The following is a 20,115-nucleotide window of genomic DNA, read 5'->3' as shown; positions in this document are numbered from 1 at the left end:
CCCTAACCCTAACCCTAACCCTAACCCTAACCCTAACCCTAACCCTAACCCTAACCCTAACCCTAACCCTAACCCTAACCCTAACCCTAACCCTAACCCTAACCCTAACCCTAACCCTAACCCTAACCCTAACCCTAACCCTAACCCTAACCCTAACCCTAACCCTAACCCTAACCCTAACCCTAACCCTAACCCTAACCCTAACCCTAACCCTAACCCTAACCCTAACCCTAACCCTAACCCTAACCCTAACCCTAACCCTAACCCTAACCCTAACCCTAACCCTAACCCTAACCCTAACCCTAACCCTAACCCTAACCCTAACCCTAACCCTAACCAGGCGGCCCAAGTCCTGCCAAGCCCTTTTTTCCGTCTATTCCGAAATGCACAGCTTTATATGCATCAGTTAATCAGGCGTGTCCAGTGCTGCCAAGTGCAGCCCAGACCTGCCCACGAATTCCCCGCCGTGCCCGGTGCTGCCCGTCCGGCCGAGACCTGCCCCGCCCTTTCCAGCTCTGTACCATCGGTTTTTTAATCATTCGGTTCGCATTCCGGAATTTTTGCAACTTGTTTTCCCTAATTTCCGAACTTCCGCATTTTTGATTATTTTTCCGTCTAATCCGAATTGCACAATTATTTGTATCAGTTACTTAGGCATGCCCAGTGCTGCCCAGTGCTGCCCAGTGCTGCCCAGTGCTGCCCGGTGCTGACTGCCCTGCCCTGTCCAGATCCGTACCATCGGTTTTTTTAATTATTCGTTTCATATTCCGGAATTTTGCAACTTGTTTTCCCTAATTTCCAAACTTCCGCAATTTTGATCATTTTTCCGTCTATTCCGAAATGTTATAGAATGTGCAATTAGGTTTGTATGAGTTACTCAGACATAAAAGTACGTTAAACTTGATTTTCCGCTCAAATTCACCCAGTCCAAGTAAATGTACAACTCTGTCCATTAAACCATCGCTTTCGACTATATATAGGAAACAAAGTGCATGCGTTACTTAAACACGACTCCCCACTCCCCTCAACGCCCAAAAAAACTATGCTATTTCGAAACCTCAGTTTGTGGACATGGCAGTGTTTCGTTAATGTCAGTTGTCACATTTACCTTGGACTTACTTATTCTTATTTTTCTGTTCAGCGCCAAGCGTATCCAAGCGTATCCTTTTACGTGCGGTGTTCATTTGAATCTTTCATTTTCAAGTGGCAATGCACAAGTTCAGCTTTCCTCAAACCTTCCCGCAGGTTCCTGATATGCGTCATTGCCAAATGAATGATGCTCCACCAAACAGTCGCCGTCGTGTCCTTGCTTGAAACATTGTACAGCATTCTTACTGCAGAAAAGAAATAATAAAATAACAACAAGCTTGAAAGAAATGAGTCAATGAAACACGTGCATCAACGCACATATAATCCAATTGAACCCACTTTAGGGTGCAATCCACCAATAGTGCTGATTGAACGATTTGCAAACAAAAGTATGCACATGTGACAGTTTGAAAATGCTAGACTGTCAAACCATTGCAAGGAAGTATACAGAAAATAAATAGCATCATTGGATTACTAACAACATCGTTGTTACCACTCATTAGTATGGCAATAAACATTTTCATCATACCTCATACACTGTATTTTGTAGTCTGGTTCCTTTGTTTACATTAAATCGACAAACGGCGTGCTTCTCTTTCCTAAGCAGCTCGGTTTGCAAACGCTGTCGATGATTGCTTGACACCTTCATCACCTGAAAACATGCAATAGATAAATAAATGTTGCCCAAAACAATGTATTAAACATAACAGACAATCTTTTCTAGCTATTCCGATGCCACAAGAATAAATTTAAATTTTTTTTAATTATTTGTCTCATATTCCGGATATTTGTAATTTGTTTTCCCTAATTTCCAAACTTCCGCAAATTTGATCATTTTTCCATCTATTCCGAAATGACACCCAAACCTCTATCCTTTAACCCTTTTCTAATTCCACCCAGCATTTTCTGCTGATAAAAGTACGTGAAACTTAATTTTCCGCTCAATGAACTCAGGTTATAGGATTGACAAATTCACCCAGTCCAAGTAAATACACAACTCTGCCCATTAAACTATCGCTTTGGACTTGATCAAGGAAAAAATGTGCATGTGTTACTTAAACACGACTCCCCACCCCTCTCAACGCCCAAAAAACTACGTTATTTCGAAACCTCAGTTTGTGGACATGGCTTTGTTTCGTTAATGTCAGTTGTCACATTTACCTTTGACTTACTTTTTCTTATTTTTCTGTTCAGCGCCAAGCGTATCCTTTTACGTGCGGTGTTCATTTGAATATTTCATTTTCAAGTGGCAATGCACAAGTTCGGCTTCTCTCAAACCTTCCCGCAGGTTCCTGATATGCGTCATTGGTAAGTAAGGTACCTGCAGCTAACAAGGCCCATTAAAAAATTATTGCGTATAACTGAAAAACCATTTAACCGTTCCAGGCCAAATTCGGCATGATTGTTGCAGAGGTTGATATTAAACATCCATTAGATTTTGAGGACGTTTGCAAGTTTTGTTTTTGTAGGATAACAGTTTAAAAAAATTAAAACTTGGGCCTTAATACAAACCTATGCTGTTAATAAAGCCCAACATTTTCATGTTTTTAGAAATAGTCTAGCAACCAATCAAACTCATTTATACTTTGCTTCGGTCAAATAAAAGTTCGAACAAGCAACGTTATTAACTCATATTACACATATACTGTTAACTAAGACATATAACTGTTAATCTGAAAGTACTAAAAAAAGAATAAATGACCCCTTGACATTTGATAACCAAAAATACTAAATGATAGTGTGGCGCCCAATTTAATGGTTGCCAAAAGCCTTCGAACACTGCACTAACGGCTAGCCACGAAAAACCCTAGTTTAGACGCGTTCGAGCACTGCTGTCTTTATTTAAAAACACTAAATAAAACTCTACAATATTGGCAAAGTCACTGGCTGCACAAAAATCAACGCAACTCAACAGTACGACAGCCGGGGAAGAACTCCTGGTAACCACACGTGGCCCGCAAAATGACTGGAAAACACACGAAAAAGGGATTGCGACGAAACTATTAAAAGAAACAAGGAAATCAACGAGTCACGTGGTCAAAACGCACCGGTCAATTATCATCGCCCTAGCGGCTTACTTTAGAAGGTTACATCCGAGATTGTAGCCGGAATGCTGCGAAAGGCAACGGCAGGGGAGGAGTTAAAGCAAGGTGCAGTGAACACAAGGTGTGCCGTGGGTTAAATTCCCGTATAATTGAAAACAATGCACTGAAAAGCAAAACGAATAGTTAAATGGTAAACGTGAACGTACAAAAAGATGTGAAGCGGAATTAGAGTGAAAAACATGAAAAACACATCGTGAAATTAAGGTAACTACGTTTTAGGAAAATAAGCCTATACACAGAAAACAACTCTTGATAAACAAACTTAGTGAACTAAAGACAATACAAGACACAGGTGGTGGCTAACGTGAAACAAGGTGATAACACAACGACGCAAAAATTACGGTAACAATAGATTACTTCCACAAACATCTTATTCGGACTTTTTATCTCCCTAAGAAAGCAAAAAAGCAACTTTTGTGCATATCAGTCGCCTTTACTATGAAAGACACTTGAGAAAATAACAAATTATCGTTGGGCCTTATTGCAAGCAATGGCTGATAAACAAAACCGTAATAAAATTTATTTGAAATAATTCTTTTTTCCAGATCGGATAATGTTCCAAATAAACTAAAATGACGCCATTACTAATATATCTCAAAAAATTTTCATTTCGACAACACAACCTTTTCATTTTTGTTACCAATTTTAACAAAAAATAATAAAAAGTTGAAAATAAACACTTCTTAATTTGGATTGGTCATGATAACAATTACATATAACTTGCAGGTCCAAAACTTTGTAAATCATTTTAAGTACATATATATTTTAAAATTACATCAAAACGGAAGCATTTCTTCTGGCACATAAAAAAATATTAGCAGTGGGCCTTATTACCTTCCGGGCCTAATTACCTTCAGGTACCTTAAATGATGCTCCACAAAACAGTCGCCGTCGTGTCCTTGTGTGAAACATCGTACAGCATTCTTACTGCTGAAAACAAATAATAAAATAATAACAAGCTTGAAAGAAATGAGTCAATGAAACACGTGCATCAACCCACATATAATCCAATTGAACCCACTTTAGGGTGCAATCCACGAAAAGTGCTGATTGAACGATTTGCAAACAAAAGTATGCACATGCGACAGTTTGAAAATGCTAGACTGTCAAACCATTGCAAGGAAGTATACACAAAATAAATAGCATCATTGTATTACTAACAACATCGTTGTTACCACTCATTAGTATGGCAATAAACATTTTCATCATACCTGATACAATGTATTTTGCGGTCCGGTTCCTTTGTTTGCATTAAATCGACGAACGACGTGCTTCTCTTTCCTAAGCAGCTCGGTTTGGAAACGCTGTCGATAATTGCTTCAAACCTTCATCACCTGAAAACATGCAATAGATAAATAAATGTTACCCAAAACGATGTATTGAACATAACAGAAAATCCTCTCTTTTCAATCGGAACACTAGCTGTTCCGAACCCACAAGATCAAATGTAAATGTTATTTCACATTTTGTTTCTCTTAATCTCCAATCTTCCGCAGCTTTGACAATTTTTCCGTATATTCCGAAATGTTTCAAAATGTGCAATTTTATGTGTAAAAGTTACTCAGGCGGTTAGCTTACATTCCAAACCTCTATCTCTTCACCCTTTTCTAATTCCACCCACCGTTCTTTGCTTTTACAAGTACCTCAAACCCAGTTTTCTGCTCAATGAACTAAGATTATGGTTGTAACAAATTCACCCAGTCCAGTTAAATGTACAACTCTGCCAATTAAACCATCGCTTAGCACTATAAATAGGAAAACAATGTGCATGTGTTACTTAAACACGACTCCCCAACCCCCTCAACGCCCAAAAAACTATGTTATTTCGAAACCTCAGTTTGTGGACATGGCTTTGTTTCGTTAATGTCAGTTGTCACAATAACCTTTGACTTACTTTTTCTTATTTTTCTGTTCAACGCCAAGCGTATCCTTTTACGTGCGGTGTTCATTTGAATCTTTCATTTTCAAGTGGCAATGCACAAGTTCGGCTTCTCTCAAACCTTCCCGCAGGTTTCTGATATGCATCATTGGTAAAGGAATGATGCTCCACAAAACAGTTGCCGTCGTGCCCTTGTGTGTAACATCGTACTCATTCTTACAGCTGAAAACAAACAATAAAATAACAACAAGCTTGAAAGAAATGAGTCAATGAAACATGTGCATCAACCCACATATAATCCAATTGAACCCACTTTAGGGTGCAATCCACCAATAGTGCTGATTGAACGATTTGCAAGCACATGCGACAGTTTGAAAATGCTAGACAATAGTTTACTGTCAAACCATTACAAGAAAGTATACACAAAATAAATAGCATCATTGTATTACTAACAACATCGTTGTTACCACTCATTAGTATGGCAATAAACATTTTCATCATACCTGATACAATGTATTTTGCGGTCCGGTTCCTTTGTTTGCATTAAATCGACGAACGGCGTGCTTCTCTTTCCTAAGCAGCTCGGTTTGGAAACGCTGGCGATAATTGCTTCAAACCTTCATCACCTGAAAACATGCAATAGATAAATAAATGTTACCCAAAACGATGTATTGAACATAACAGAAAATCCTCTCTTTTCAATCGGAACACTAGCTGTTCCGAACCCACAAGATCAAATGTAAATGTTATTTCACATTTTGTTTCTCTTAATCTCCAATTCTCCGCAGCTTTGACAATTTTTCCGTATATTCCGAAATGTTTCAAAATGTGCAATTTTATGTGTAAAAGTTACTCAGGCGGTTAGCTTACATTCCAAACCTCTATCTCTTCACCCCTTTTCTAATTCCACCCACCGTTCTTTGCTTTCACAAGTACCTCAAACCCAGTTTTCTGCTCAATGAACTAAGATTATAGTAGTAACAAATTCACCCAGTCCAGTTAAATGTACAACTCTGCCAATTAAACCATCGCTTAGCACTATAAATAGGAAAAAAATGTGCATGTGTTACTTAAACACGACTCCCCAATCCCCTCAACGCCAAAAAAACTATGTTATTTCGAAACCTCAGTTTGTGGACATGGCTTTGTTTCGTTAATGTCAGTTGTCACAATAACCTTTGACTTACTTTTTCTTATTTTTCTGTTCAACGCCAAGCGTATCCTTTTACGTGCGGTGTTCATTTGAATCTTTCATTTTCAAGTGGCAATGCACAAGTTCGGCTTTTCTCAAACCTTCCCGCAGGTTTCTGATATGCGTCATTGGTAAAGGAATGATGCTCCACAAAACAGTTGCCGTCGTGCCCTTGTGTGAAACATCGTACTCATTCTTACAGCTGAAACAAACAATAAAATAACAACAAGCTTGAAAGAAATGAGTCAATGAAACATGTGCATCAACGCACATATAATCCAATTGAACCCACTTTAGGGTGCAATCCACCACTAGTGCTGATTGAACGATTTGCAAATAAAAGTATGCACATGCAAAAGTTTGAAAATGCTAGACTTCCAAACCATTACAAGGAAGTGTGCACAAAATAAATAGCATAATTGTATTACTAACAACATCGTTGTTACCACTCATTAGTATGGCAATAAACATTTTCATCATACCTGATACAATGTATTTTGCCGTCTGGTTCCTTTGTTTACATTAAATCGACGAACGACGTGCTTCTCTTTCCTAAACAGCTCGGTTTGGAAACGCTGTCGATAATTGCTTCAAACCTTCATCACCTGAAAACATGCAATAGATAAATAAATGTTACCCAAAACGATGTCTTGAACATAACAGACAATCCTTTCTTTTCCATCAGAACACTAGCTATTCCGAACCCACAGGATCAAATTTAAATGTTATTTCACATTTTGTTTCTCCTAACCTCCAATCTTCTGCAGCTTTGACAATTTTTCCTTATGTTCCGAAATGTTTTAATATGAGCAATTTTATGTGTAAAAGTTACTCAGACGGTTAGCTTACATCCCAAACCTGTATCTCTTCACCCTTTTCTAATTCCACTCAGCGTTCTTTGCTTTCACAAGTACCTCAAACCTTCATTTCGTTAATGTCAGTTGTTACATTTACCTTGGACTTGCTTTTTTTATTTTTCTGTCCAGCGCCAAGCTTATCCTTTTAAGTGCTGTGTTCATTTGAATCTTTTCATCTTCATGCGGTAATGCACGAGTTTGACTTCACTCAAACCTTCCTGCAGGTTTCTGATATGCAGGATTGGAAAGTTAACGATGCTCCACAAAACTCTCGCCATTGTACACCGTTCTTACAGCTGAAAAGAAGCATTAAAATGACAATAGGCTCAAAAGAAATAAATCAATTAAAGACGTGTATCCCATAAAAATACCCATACATTCCACCAAAACCCGATTTACGATCATACGATGTAATTTAGTGACAGCAATAGTGTAAACTCTTTAACAGCTGAGTTATTTTTCTTAAAATTGTGCGTTTGGACGTGGTTGTAGTTTAGAAAGTTTCCAGCAAAATCTTTAACTTGCACACTACAGTTTGAAAATGCGAGACAAGAGTTTGCTGTTATGCCAATGCAAGGACGCACACAAAATATAGAGCCTCAATATTTTTCTTGTAATATTGCTGTTCCCACTCATTAGCCGGGCAGTGGTCACTTTCATCATACCTGATGCAATGTGTTTTTGCGGTCTGACTTCATAGTTTGCATTAAATCGACGAACAGCTTGCTTTTCTTTTCTAACCAGCTCGGTTTGCAAACGCTGATGATGATTGCTTGACACCTTCATCTCCTTAAAAAATGCAATCGATAAATAAATGTTACCCAAAACAATGTCTTAAACATAACAGACAATCTTTTTTAGCTATTCCGATGCCACAAGACTAAACTTACATTTTTTTTTAATTATTTGTCTCATATTCCGGATATTTGTAATTTGTTTTCCCTAATTTCCAAACTTCCGCAAATTTGATCATTTTTCCATCTATTCCGAAATGTCACCCAAACCTCTATCTCTTCACCCCTTTTCTAATTCCACCAGGGGCGGCTCGTGCGAGGGGGCTGCGGAGCTGCAGCACCCCCAGTATTTTTACTTGACATTCCTATTCCAAGTTGTTATACAAAACAATCTTTACATATAGTTTTTATGTTTGATCAGTGTATACTAAGAATAACTTTTATGGCATTAATCGGCATTTATTAAAATAAAATTAGTAAAAATTTTGTATTATTGAAAAAAAAATTTAAAAAAAATCAAAATAATGATAAGTTATCTATGGCGGAGCTGCAGCTCCAGTTTCGTGACGTTTCATGACGTTTTCAGTTGTGCGCATGCGCACTTGAAAAAGCCACATGCCGGGCGTAATAGGCGAGAGGGGGCTGTGTCTCGCGCAGCCCCTCCCGTGACGTAGCGCTAGTTGTGTGGTCTGCTTCGCGTCAGTGAGCTCCAAAGCCAAACCCGTGTACTGTGTTTTTAAGTTCGACAGTGAGTGCAGTTAAATAATTATTTTGCTATCATTAAATTTATTGTTTGACTGTTAGTCGTGACTTTTTAAGATGACTGTAAGTGAGTTTCAGTTTTTACAGTTATCAGTGAATTAAAAAAGTGTATCGAACACCTTGAAACAGAAAAAAAAGTCATCTAACACCTTTAAAAGTCACAATTAAGCTTTATAATAAATAACTGAATTAAAAAGATTTGTGAAAGTATGGGACAAAACATCTGCTACTCCAATGTCATGCAGGAATAAGCAACAACAAGAAATACTCAGTTTTAGTTCCTATAATGCTACCAAAGAAAAATTAAATTTGTGACTGTGAAGTTAAATGCCTCACTGAAATTCAGGCAATATCAAATGCAGAACAAACAACTGCAAGCAACAGGAATTTTGAAATGAAGACAAAAAAAAGAGTGAAGACAATTTAAAGTGTGGATTTCTTAACACACCATGTGGACAGTATTTGCAATCAAGTGCAGTCATGTGTATTGATATAATGGACATGTACTGTTTGTCTAACCAGTAGCTGCTAAATTGCTTCACAGGAAGTGTTTCTTAAGAATGAACATTCTACAGACAAGATAGTAGTGACACCAAGCACATCCTATTGTTGACAAAGAAAAGCTAGTTACTCAAATGAAAATGTTTCTGTAGATCTGATGTTTATGATTACTTTGAAAATAATTAATCTAGAGATGATGTTTTGACAAATTAAATTACTAGGATGAAAAATCCTTTTTTGCCCTTTCCATGATTTCTTCAAAGGCAAAACAGTTCTTTATAACACTGAAAAAGATGCCAATTTTTCTGAGGAACACCAATATTTCCAAAAGACTTGCACTTGCAGTGCTAGCTCTAAATAGAAAAAAGTTTCTTAATTGTCATTTGGAAATCAAGGAAAAAGCTATCAATTATCATGCCCAAACTATAACTTCATAATTCATTTTGGTTGGAAAAAGGAAGCACAAGATTTAAAAATATGGTTTAAATTTAAGTGAGAGTGTTGTAAATTTTAAAGCTTGAAGGCGTTTTGCACTTTTTATAATAAGTGTTTTATAAGCTATTTGCCAGCAAGCAGCAATTATAGCAGTTAAGAAACTAAAATACAATTAATAGTCTGTACACAAAAATTCAAGAAAGATGTTTAAATGAACAAGTTCTGAAACCAATGTAATGTGGTTGTTAAATTTGTTAGTTATTATACCAATAAAAAGCTGTATGGCTAGTTTTTTTGTGTGACAATAATCTGTGAAGTGTCATAGAATATGTTGAAAACGCTGACTGTGACTAAATTTACTTAAATGAAACATGACAATTTTTGTTGTCGAACTGAAATACTTCGACCTTTTTCGACTCATTTATATCTATTTTTTCTATATTCCTGTTGTGTTTTACCGTATTTACAACCGCTTCGTTTCGAAGCTGTGCCACGTGTGTTTTTGTTTTTCACATTATTACTGAACGTTATTGTGTTTGGCCCGTCGCTGTGCAAGTAAACAAAATACACAAATGATGCCGTCTGCTGTTTACACTCGTGTACATTATTGCGTAACAAAAATTACGTCACAATGGAGTTGCTAGTTAAGATTTGTATTACTTGTTTTTCTACACAAAACAAATGGCTAGAAAACTAGAAATGTAGCTTTTCAATATATTGCCAACTTATATATGTTCAGTAAAGGCTAAAATTTGTGGGGGCAGCACCCCCATAAATTTTAGGCACGAGCCGCCACTGAATTCCACACACCGTTCTTTGCTTTTACAAGTACCTCAAACCCAGTTTTCTGCTCAATGAACTAAGCTTATAGTAGTAACAAATTCACCCAGTCCAGTTAAATGTACAACTCTGCCAATTAAACCATCGCTTAGCACTATATACAGGCAAAAAAAATGTGCATGTGTTACTTAAACACGACTCCCCACCCCTCTCAACGCCTAATAAACTATGTTATTTCGAAACCTCAGTTTGTGGACATGGCTTTGTTTCGTTAATGTCAGTTGTCACAATAACCTTTGACTTACTTTTTCTTATTTTTCTGTTCAACGCCAAGCGTATCCTTTTACGTGCGGTGTTCATTTGAATCTTTCATTTTCAAGTGGCAATGCACAAGTTCGGCTTTTCTCAAACCTTCCCGCAGGTTCCTGATATGCGTCATTGGTAAACAAATGATGCTCCACAACACAGTCGCCGTCGTGCCCTTGTGTGTAACATCGTACAGCATTCTTACAGCTGAAAACAAATAATAAAATAACAACAAGCTTGAAAGAAATGAGTCAATGAAACACGTGCATCAACCCACATATAATCCAATTGAACCCACTTCAGGGTGCAATCCACCAATAGTGCTGATTGAACGATTTGCAAGCACATGCGACAGTTTGAAAATGCTAGACAATAGTTTACTGTCAAACCATTACAAGAAAGTATACACAAAATAAATAGCATCATTGTATTACTAACAATGTCGTTGTTACCACTCATTAGTATGGCAATAAACATTTTCATCATACCTGATACAATGTATTTTGCGGTCCGGTTCCTTTGTTTGCATTAAATCGACGAACGGCGTGCTTCTCTTTCCTAAGCAGCTCGGTTTGGAAACGCTGTCGATAATTGCTTCAAACCTTCATCACCTGAAAACATGCAATAGATAAATAAATGTTACCCAAAACGATGTATTGAACATAACAGAAAATCCTTTCTTTTCAATCGGAACACTAGCTGTTCCGAACCCACAAGATCAAATTTAAATGTTATTTCACATTTTGTTTCTCTTAATCTCCAATTCTCCGCAGCTTTGACAATTTTTCCGTATATTCCGAAATGTTTTAAAATGTGCAATTTTATGTGTAAAAGTTACTCAGACGGTTAGCTTCAATCCCAAACCTCTATCTCTTCACCCCTTTTCTAATTCCATCCAGCGTTCTTTGCTTTTACAAGTACCTCAAACCCAGTTTTCTGCTCAATGAACTAAGGTTATAGTAGTAACAAACTCGCCCAGTCCAGTTAAATGTACAACTCTGCTGATTAGACCATCGCTTTGTACTATATATAGAAAAAAATGTGCATGTGTTACTTAAACACGACTCCCCACCCCTCTCAACGCCAAAAAAACTATGTTATTTCGAAACCTCAGTTTGTGGACATGGCTTTGTTTCGTTACCGTCAGTTGTCACATTTACCTTTGACTTACTTTTTCTTATTTTTCTGTTCAGCGCCAAGCGTATCCTTTTACGTACGGTGTTCATTTGAATCTTTCATTTTCAAGTGGCAATGCACAAGTTCGGCTTTTCTCAAACCTTCCCGCAGGTTCCTGATATGCGTCATTGGTAAACAAATGATGCTCCACAAAACAGTCGCCGTCGTGCCCTTGTGTGAAACATCGTACAGCATTCTTACAGCTGAAAACAAATAATAAAATAACAACAAGCTTGAAAGAAATGAGTCAATGAAACACGTGCATCAACGCACATATAATCCAATTGAACCCACTTTAGGGTGCAATCCACCACTAGTGCTGATTGAACGATTTGCAAGCACATGCGACAGTTTGAAAATGCTAGACTGTCAAACCATTACAAGGAAGTATACAGAAAATAAATAGCATCATTGTATTACTAACAACATCGTTGTTACCACTCATTAGTATGGCAATAAACATTTTCATCATACCTGATACAATGTATTTTGCGGTCCGGTTCCTTTGTTTGCATTAAATCGACGAACGGCGTGCTTCTCTTTCCTAAGCAGCTCGGTTTGGAAACGCTGTCGATAATTGCTTCAAACCTTCATCACCTGAAAACATGCAATAGGTAAATAAATGTTACCCAAAACGATGTCTTGAACATAACAGAAAATCCTCTCTTTTCAATCGGAACACTAGCTGTTCCGAACCCACAAGATCAAATGTAAATATTATTTCACATTTTGTTTCTCCTAATCTCCAATCCTCCGCAGCTTTGACATTTTTTCCGTATGTTCCGAAATGATCAATTTTATGTGTGAAAGTTATTCAGACGGTAACCTCTATCTCTTCACCCCTTTTCTAATTCCATCCAGCGTTCTTTGCTTTTACAAGTATCTCAAACCCAGTTTTCTGCTCAATCAACTGAGCTTATAGTAGTAACAAATTTACCCAGTCCAGTTAAATGTACAACTCTGCCCATTAAACCATCGCTTTGTACTATATATAGAAAAAAATGTGCATGTGTTACTTAAACACGACTCCCCACCCCTCTCAACGCCAAAAAACTATGTTATTTCGAAACCTCAGTTTGTCGACATGGCTTCGTTTCGTTAATGTCAGTTGTTACATTTACCTTGGACTTACTTTTTTATTTTTTTGTTCAGCGCCAAGCGTATCATTTTAAGTGCTGTGTTCATTTGAATCTTTTCATCTTCATGCGGTAATGCACGAGTTCGACTTCACTCAAACCTTCCTGCAGTTTTCTGATATGCAGGATTGGAAAGTTAATGATGCTCCACAAAACAGTCGCCATTGTGCACCGTTCTTACAGCTGAAAAGAAAGGCTCAAAAGAAATAAGTCAATTAAAGACGTGTATCGCATAAAAATACCTATACATTCCACCAAAACCCGATTTACGATCATACGATGTAATTTAGTGACAGCAATAGTGTAAACTCTTTAACAGCTGAGTTATTTTTCTTAAAATTGTGCGTTTGGACGTGGTTGTAGTTTAGAAAGTTTCCAGCAAAATCTTTAACTTGCACACTACAGTTTGAAAATGCGAGACAAGAGTTTGTTGTTATGCCATTGCAAGGACGCACACAAATGAATAGCATCAATATTTTACTTGTAATATTGTTGTTCCCACTCATTAGCCGTGCAGTAGTCACTTTCATCATACCTGATGCAATGTGTTTTTGTGGTCTGACTTCATAGTTTGCATGCAATGGACCAACAGTGTGCTTCTCGTTCCTAAGCAGCTCGGTTTGCAAACGCTGATGATGATTGGTTGATAACTTCATCACCTTAAAAAATGTAACCGATCAATAAATGTTACCCTAAACAAAGTCTTAAACATAACAGACAACCCTTTTTTCCATTAGAACATTAGCTGTTCTGGTGCCTTATGACTAAATTTACACGTTTTTTTTTTAATTTGTACTTTATTCCGCAATTTCTCATTTTTTTTATAAATTCCAAACTTTCGCAATATTGGCAACTTTTTCGTGTATTCCGAAATGTCATAAATATCACATGTTCATGATTTAAAACATGCATTGATACGTGAGCAGGGAAGAAGTTAAAAGAAACAAGTCAATGAAAGACGTGTATCGTCGCACATATAATACAAATCAACCCCAATTTGTGCACAATTAGGTACCACCAATAGTGTGTTAACAAGACTTGTAGATTGAATGGTTTGCTAAATAAAAGTAGGCACACACGACAGTTTAAAAATGTTAGACAAGAGTTTACTGTGAAACCATTAAAACCTAGGGTTAGTGTTATGGTTAGGCTCGTGCGTAGGTGCTGCAGGACACCCTAGTTTTTTTCTTAATGTTCCTACCATAATATTACACATAACTTTCATCATACCTTTATTTTCTTCTTTAGCAATATATAATAAGCATAATTTCCTCCTTGATCGGCATTTTTTAATTTTTTGACATGAATAAGTTATCTATGCTGGAGCAGCAGCTCCTTAAATTCAAACATTTTTATCACATGCAATATTAGTGACGGATTTTATTTTTTTGCAACGTCTTAAACGACTTTTCGCACATACGTGTTACAACTACGGCAGTGTTTTTCAACCTTTTTTGAGCCACGGAACACTTTATACATTAAAATATGTTTGGGGAACACCAAACGAAATTTTGATGCAATGAAACAACTATAGGCTCAGGGTGACACGAAAACGCTAAAAACGTACATCACGTAAAGTTTTACGAAATCGTATCATTGAAACTAGTATTGTACCTAAATACAATATTCGCCTAGCACTGACTGTTCCGTGATTCATCGTTTTCCGCGCAAGCAATTATGCTGAACGTCAGAAAATTTGTTGAATCTCGTGTCGACTGAGACAGCATTTAAATGTTATGTTATTTTTAAAGATCACCCAAAACTAAATTGCGACAACCGTCAGCAATTTTCACGCGATTCAGCTATTTCATTATTAGACAACGAGTCTTAATATTACACAACAATAAATGAAGCCAATCACTACAGAACATTTCAATCGGAGATGGCGGTTCATAAAAGAAAACCTATTTCCAGTGATTTTCGACCGGTGTTTGACATAAAACACCATTCAAACCATAGAAGTCTAGAACATTAGAATCCTATATTCAAACCAGCAAATTTCTGACGGAACACCTGACGATCTTTCACGGAACACCGGTTGAAAATCACTGAACTACAGCACATACGACGTTTTCGCGTTAACAACTATCTTCTCATGTTAATGTCGTGATCAACCGGTTTAAAGTTTACAGTTTTATAATTTAAAGTTTACAGTAGAGTTTTTAGAGTTTTCTTATAGTGCATAACTCAGTTTCATTGGTGTTGATTCTTGCTTGCTCAAACCGCAAGTAGCGCTGTGGTGCCATGTTTTGTTGAAATATAGACTTGGGAACTTAAATGTAGTGTTTGGCGCCATCTAGGTGTGATATATGCAGCAATTAGTTTGTTTATTGGGGTCCGATTGAAGTGTTTGAAATGTCTACCCTTGGGGTCAGTGCTGATGTACCGTTTCACTTAAAAACAGTGGCTGATAAATTGGTTTTTAGAAAATCGTAATTAGCGGTTCGGTTCGGGTTTAATGAAATTAACCGCTCAAACCGGTTCGCGGGTTCGGGTTCAGTTCCGTTTCGACTCCCTGCTTTAAAGTAAAGATGCTTAAATAAACAAGAGCTGACACAAATGTAATTGTTAATTTTATCAGTTATGATACCAATAAAAAGCTGTACGACTAATATTGTGTGTTTCAATAATCTGTGAAGTGTTAAAGAATATGTTGAATATGCCGACTTTGACTATAACTTACTAAAATGAAACATGGCCATATTTATAGCGGAATAGAAAGTGTGTTAGTTCGTGGTCATTGTTAGGAGCATTTTTTTCTTAAATATTGTCCAACCCAAATGCTTCGATCTTTTTGTCATTTTATTGTTGTTGTTGTTTTACCGTATCTACAACCGCTTTATTTCCTGCCTGTGTCACATGTGTTTTTGTGCCACATTCAGTGGCGGCTCGTGCCTAAAATTTGTGGGGGTGCTGCTCCAAATTTTAGCCTTTATTGAACAAATACTAGTTGCCAATATATAGAAAAGCCACATTTATAGTTTTCTAGCCATTGTTTTGTGTACTAAAACAAGTAATACAAATCTTAATCGGCAACTCCATTGTGACGTAATGTTTGTTACGCAATAATGTACACGAGTGTAAACCGCAGACGGTATCATTGAGGAATTTTGTTTACTTGCACAGCGACTGACCAAACTTAATAACATGCAGGAAAAAAGTGGCACAAAAACACACGTGACACAGACTCGAAACGAAGCGGTTGTAAATACGGTAAAACACAACAACAGTACATGGAAAAAAATATTAATAAATGAGTCGAAAAGAAGTATTTCAGTTGGACAACATTAAAGTAAAACTGGTTATAACAATGACTACTTACTAACACACTTGCTATTCAGTCATTAATATGGTCATGTATCATTTAGGTAACTTATAGCCACAGTCAGCATTTTCAACATATTCTATGACACTTCACAGATTATAATTGCCACAAAAAAACTAGCCATAAAGCTTTTAATTTGTATCATAACTGATAAATTTAACGACCACATTACATTTGTGTGAGAACTTGTTTATTTTATTCAACATCTTTACTTAACTTTTGTGTACAACTATTAATTGTTTTTAAGGCTCTTAACTGCTATACTTGCTGCTTTATTTGGTGGCAAGTAGCTTATAATTGCTTTTTTTGAAGTGCAAAACTCTCCAAGCTTTGAAAATTACCACACTCTCACTAAAATTTAAAACATATTATTGAACCTTGTGCTTCTATTTTACAACTTAAATGAATCATAAAGTTATAGTTTGAACAAAATAATGGATAGCTTCTTCCTTGATTTCCGAATGACAACTAAGAAACTGTTTTTTTTTCTTCTATTTAGTGCTATCACTGCAAGTGCAAGTCTTTTTGGAAATGATGGTGTTCCTTAGAAAAGTTTGCATCCTTTTTAGTGTTGACAAGAACCGTTTTGCCTTTGAGAGACTCATGGAAATAGCTGGCTAACTGGCTTTTCTTTTTAAAAGTTTCAGTAACTTTTCTAACAACAGGATATGCTTGGTGGTAACTACTATCTCCCCTGTAGAATGTTCATTCTTGAGAAACATTTCCTGTGAAGCAATTTAGCAGCTACTGTTTAGAGAAACAGTACATGTCCATTATACCAATACACAAGATTGCACTTGGCTGCAAATACTGTCCACATCCACATGGTGTGTTAAGAAACCAAAACTTGAAATTGTCATCACTAAGATATTTCAAAATTCCTGTTGCTTGTGCAATTGTTTGTTCTGCATTTAATATTGCCAAAATTTCAGTAAGGCATTTAACTTCACAGTCACAAAGCTATTTTTTCTTTGTTAGCATTCAAAACTAAAACTGAGTAGTTCTTGTGGTTGCTTATTCCTGCATGACATATTAGGAATAGCGGATGTTTTATCCCAGTTTTCTTAACTTTTTATTCAGGTTTTTATTATAAAGGTTAATCGTGACTTTTCAAACGGTTAGATGACCTTTTTTCTTTTTCAAGGTGGTAGATACACTTTTTAAGTAGATACACTTTTTTGGGTAGATACACTTTTTTTCACCCTTTTTAATTCAATGATCAGTTCAAAAACTAAAGCCCACTTACAGTCATCTTAAAAAAACCACGACTAACCTTCAAAGAATAAATTAAAAGATGACAAAATCATTATTTAACTGTACTCACTGTCGAACTTAAGAATATAGCAAACGGGTTTGGTTTTGTAGCACAGTAAACCCGGAACAGACAACACTGAACTACTGGCCGGTTCACACGCTGCGTGATTGGTGGAGCTGCGCGAGCCGCAGCACCCCGTCGCCTATTTCGCCAGGCATGTAGCTTTCCCAAGTGCGCATGCGCAAAAGTGCAAAACGTCATGAAACTGGAGCTGCAGTTCCACCATAGATAACATATTAATGCCACAATTTTTTTTTTAATGAAAAAAAATGCCGATCAAGGCGGAAATTTTACTTATAAAAATTATACTTTAGAATAAAAAAATAAGTATCATGAAAGTTATCTGTAATGTTGTGGTGGGAATATTAAGTAAAAATATCTAGGGCAGTGGTTCTTAACCTTTTTATAACGGTCGAACCCCTACGATATTCTTCAGCCTTTGGTCGAACCCCAAGTTACATCCTAGGTTTTTAACCCATTTTGTTTGGTGGGTCATAATTAGTTTTTGTTTAAACCTAGTGGCAACAGTTACTGTTTGTCATTTTGTTAAATTCTGATATCATAATACAAGCAACTTAATTTTTTTTTAGTTTTTACCAAAATGAAGCATTTGTATTTTTAGCATCTGTACACTAACATGAAAAAGATGAAGTAATAAGTTTTTGCTGCCAACAAAATTTCGTTGTTTTTCTGCTTACGAACAACGTGAACAATGCTCTTTGTTACGTCAAAAAAAGAAAAGAAAACCTTAGTGCAGGGTTGCACAACCATTTTGCTAGGACGGCCGCGTCGCAGATTCTTATTTTACCAACGGCCGCCATTTACCTGCTTATTTTTGGTTTAAAATACTTGGTTTATATCATGTATTTACCATCTAATAGCGCCCCAAAAGCCCAGATTAATTTCTAGCTCGGTGCATAGATTGAGCTGCACAGCGAGGAGATCAGTCTTAAGTGTTTATGATGTCACAATCTATATTGTGATGCTTGTGGTACCTGTTTTGTTCGCATTGTTGGCACACAATAGGCGTACAAAAAGTCTGACACATATGGTTATTAGGCTGGTGATACTCTTTTTAGTTCCACAAAAACTGTTTAGAGCAGTTTAAAACACCCCTGCCTAAGTTTAACCTTCCAGTGTTTTGATATTGAGCAAATACAAATTGCCGTTTTTAGCGACTATAGACCCTAAAGCAGTGGTTCTCAAACTTTTTTGACCGCGACCCAAATCTGAGTTTTATGAATATCTCACGACCCAAGCCTCAAACATTAAAAAATTTAAATATTCTTATTAACGAGCCGAACTGCAATTTCGAGGCCACGCCGTCGCCGCATAGGAGTCTGCCCATGTCTAAATGGCTGCAGGCTTAACGAGGTCGATTCGTTTGACAACACTGCATAACAAAACACACATTGTGGCTTTGCAGCACCATGATCATTGATAGAAGTGAATCCCAAATCTAAAAAGTTTCCTTGTATGAATACTTAATAATCCTTAAACGCTAACTGTTACATCTCCACGTCTAGTTTCGCAAGATTACCTTGTCCTTTTATTCCCCGTGCTATGACGTTACAATCGCTGAAAGGCTATTGTCGGTATGTTGTAATGATTGGTTCATTTACTGAACAACGTGTCAAATGAGGTGACTTTACTACTACATTAAGAAAATTCGTTTGTGTTTACTTAATACAGTAATAGTTCGTTTGGGCAGAATGGAATCACCGCAGCGCGACCCATTTTTTGACCCTGCGCGACCCATACTTTGAGAACCACTGCCCTAAAGTGTGACAAAAACGAGTATTTGTATTGTACTTCAAAACGACCTTCGTCGAACCCCTGATTCGGCGTTGCCGAACCCCTGGGGTTCGATCGAACACCGGTTAAGAACCACTGATCTAGGGGGTGCTGCAGCACCCTAGCACGGGCCGCCCCTGGCCACATTATCACTGCATGTTATTGAAATTGGTCTGTAGCCTTGCAATAAACAAACTACACAAATGATACCGCCTGCTGTTTACACTCGTGCATAAAATTTGCTAAGTAAGATTTGTATCACTTGTCTTTCTACACAAAACAAAAATGGCCAACTAGAAAGGTGGCTTTTCTATATGTTGCCAAATTATATGTTCTATAAAGGCTAAATATTTTGAGCAGCACCCGCAGAATGTTTAGGTACCAGCCGCCACTGATTAAAACTATGTTCAAAACAGTGATTGTTTACCAATTTTTTTGCATGAGAAAAAATGTAACCATATATATTAAATTGCCTCACAAAAAGCGTTCTGCTATAAATATGCATAAAGGGTTAGTGTGGTACAGTGAAGTTGATAAAAGACCCAATTTTAATGATATTGGTATGGTTTAACATCTACTATGAACTGGCTTTTAGGTTGATTTTTCTTGTTATTATTATGAAAAACCCTAATAGCCCTAACCGTCAGTTTTGCTCTACGCGAGGTTTCCGTCCTCGCTGTGCTCACCTTAGGACACCTGCGTTACTCTTTGACACATGTACCACCCCAG

The 20,115-nt window shown here is 37.0% G+C and overlaps 1 long non-coding RNA gene across 1 annotated transcript; it reads right to left on the bottom strand.

The window, feature by feature from the left end:
* Positions 1-2,860: 2,860 nt before the first annotated feature.
* Positions 2,861-13,681, bottom strand: LOC145205338 (uncharacterized). The gene is made up of 14 exons (XR_013853637.1): positions 13,488-13,681; positions 12,949-13,135; positions 12,291-12,413; positions 11,812-12,019; positions 11,129-11,251; positions 10,640-10,847; positions 7,788-7,911; positions 7,220-7,418; positions 6,748-6,870; positions 6,261-6,467; positions 5,577-5,699; positions 5,089-5,295; positions 4,406-4,528; positions 2,861-4,124 (listed from the first exon to the last, which is right to left on the bottom strand). It is a non-coding gene; the product is annotated as an uncharacterized LOC145205338 (long non-coding RNA).
* Positions 13,682-20,115: the final 6,434 nt, after the last annotated feature.

Source organism: Phallusia mammillata, chromosome 8, assembly GCF_965637545.1.
Source record: "Phallusia mammillata chromosome 8, kaPhaMamm4.hap1.1, whole genome shotgun sequence".
NCBI lineage: Eukaryota > Metazoa > Chordata > Ascidiacea > Phlebobranchia > Ascidiidae > Phallusia > Phallusia mammillata.
This window is presented reverse-complemented; position numbering and strand designations above follow the sequence as displayed.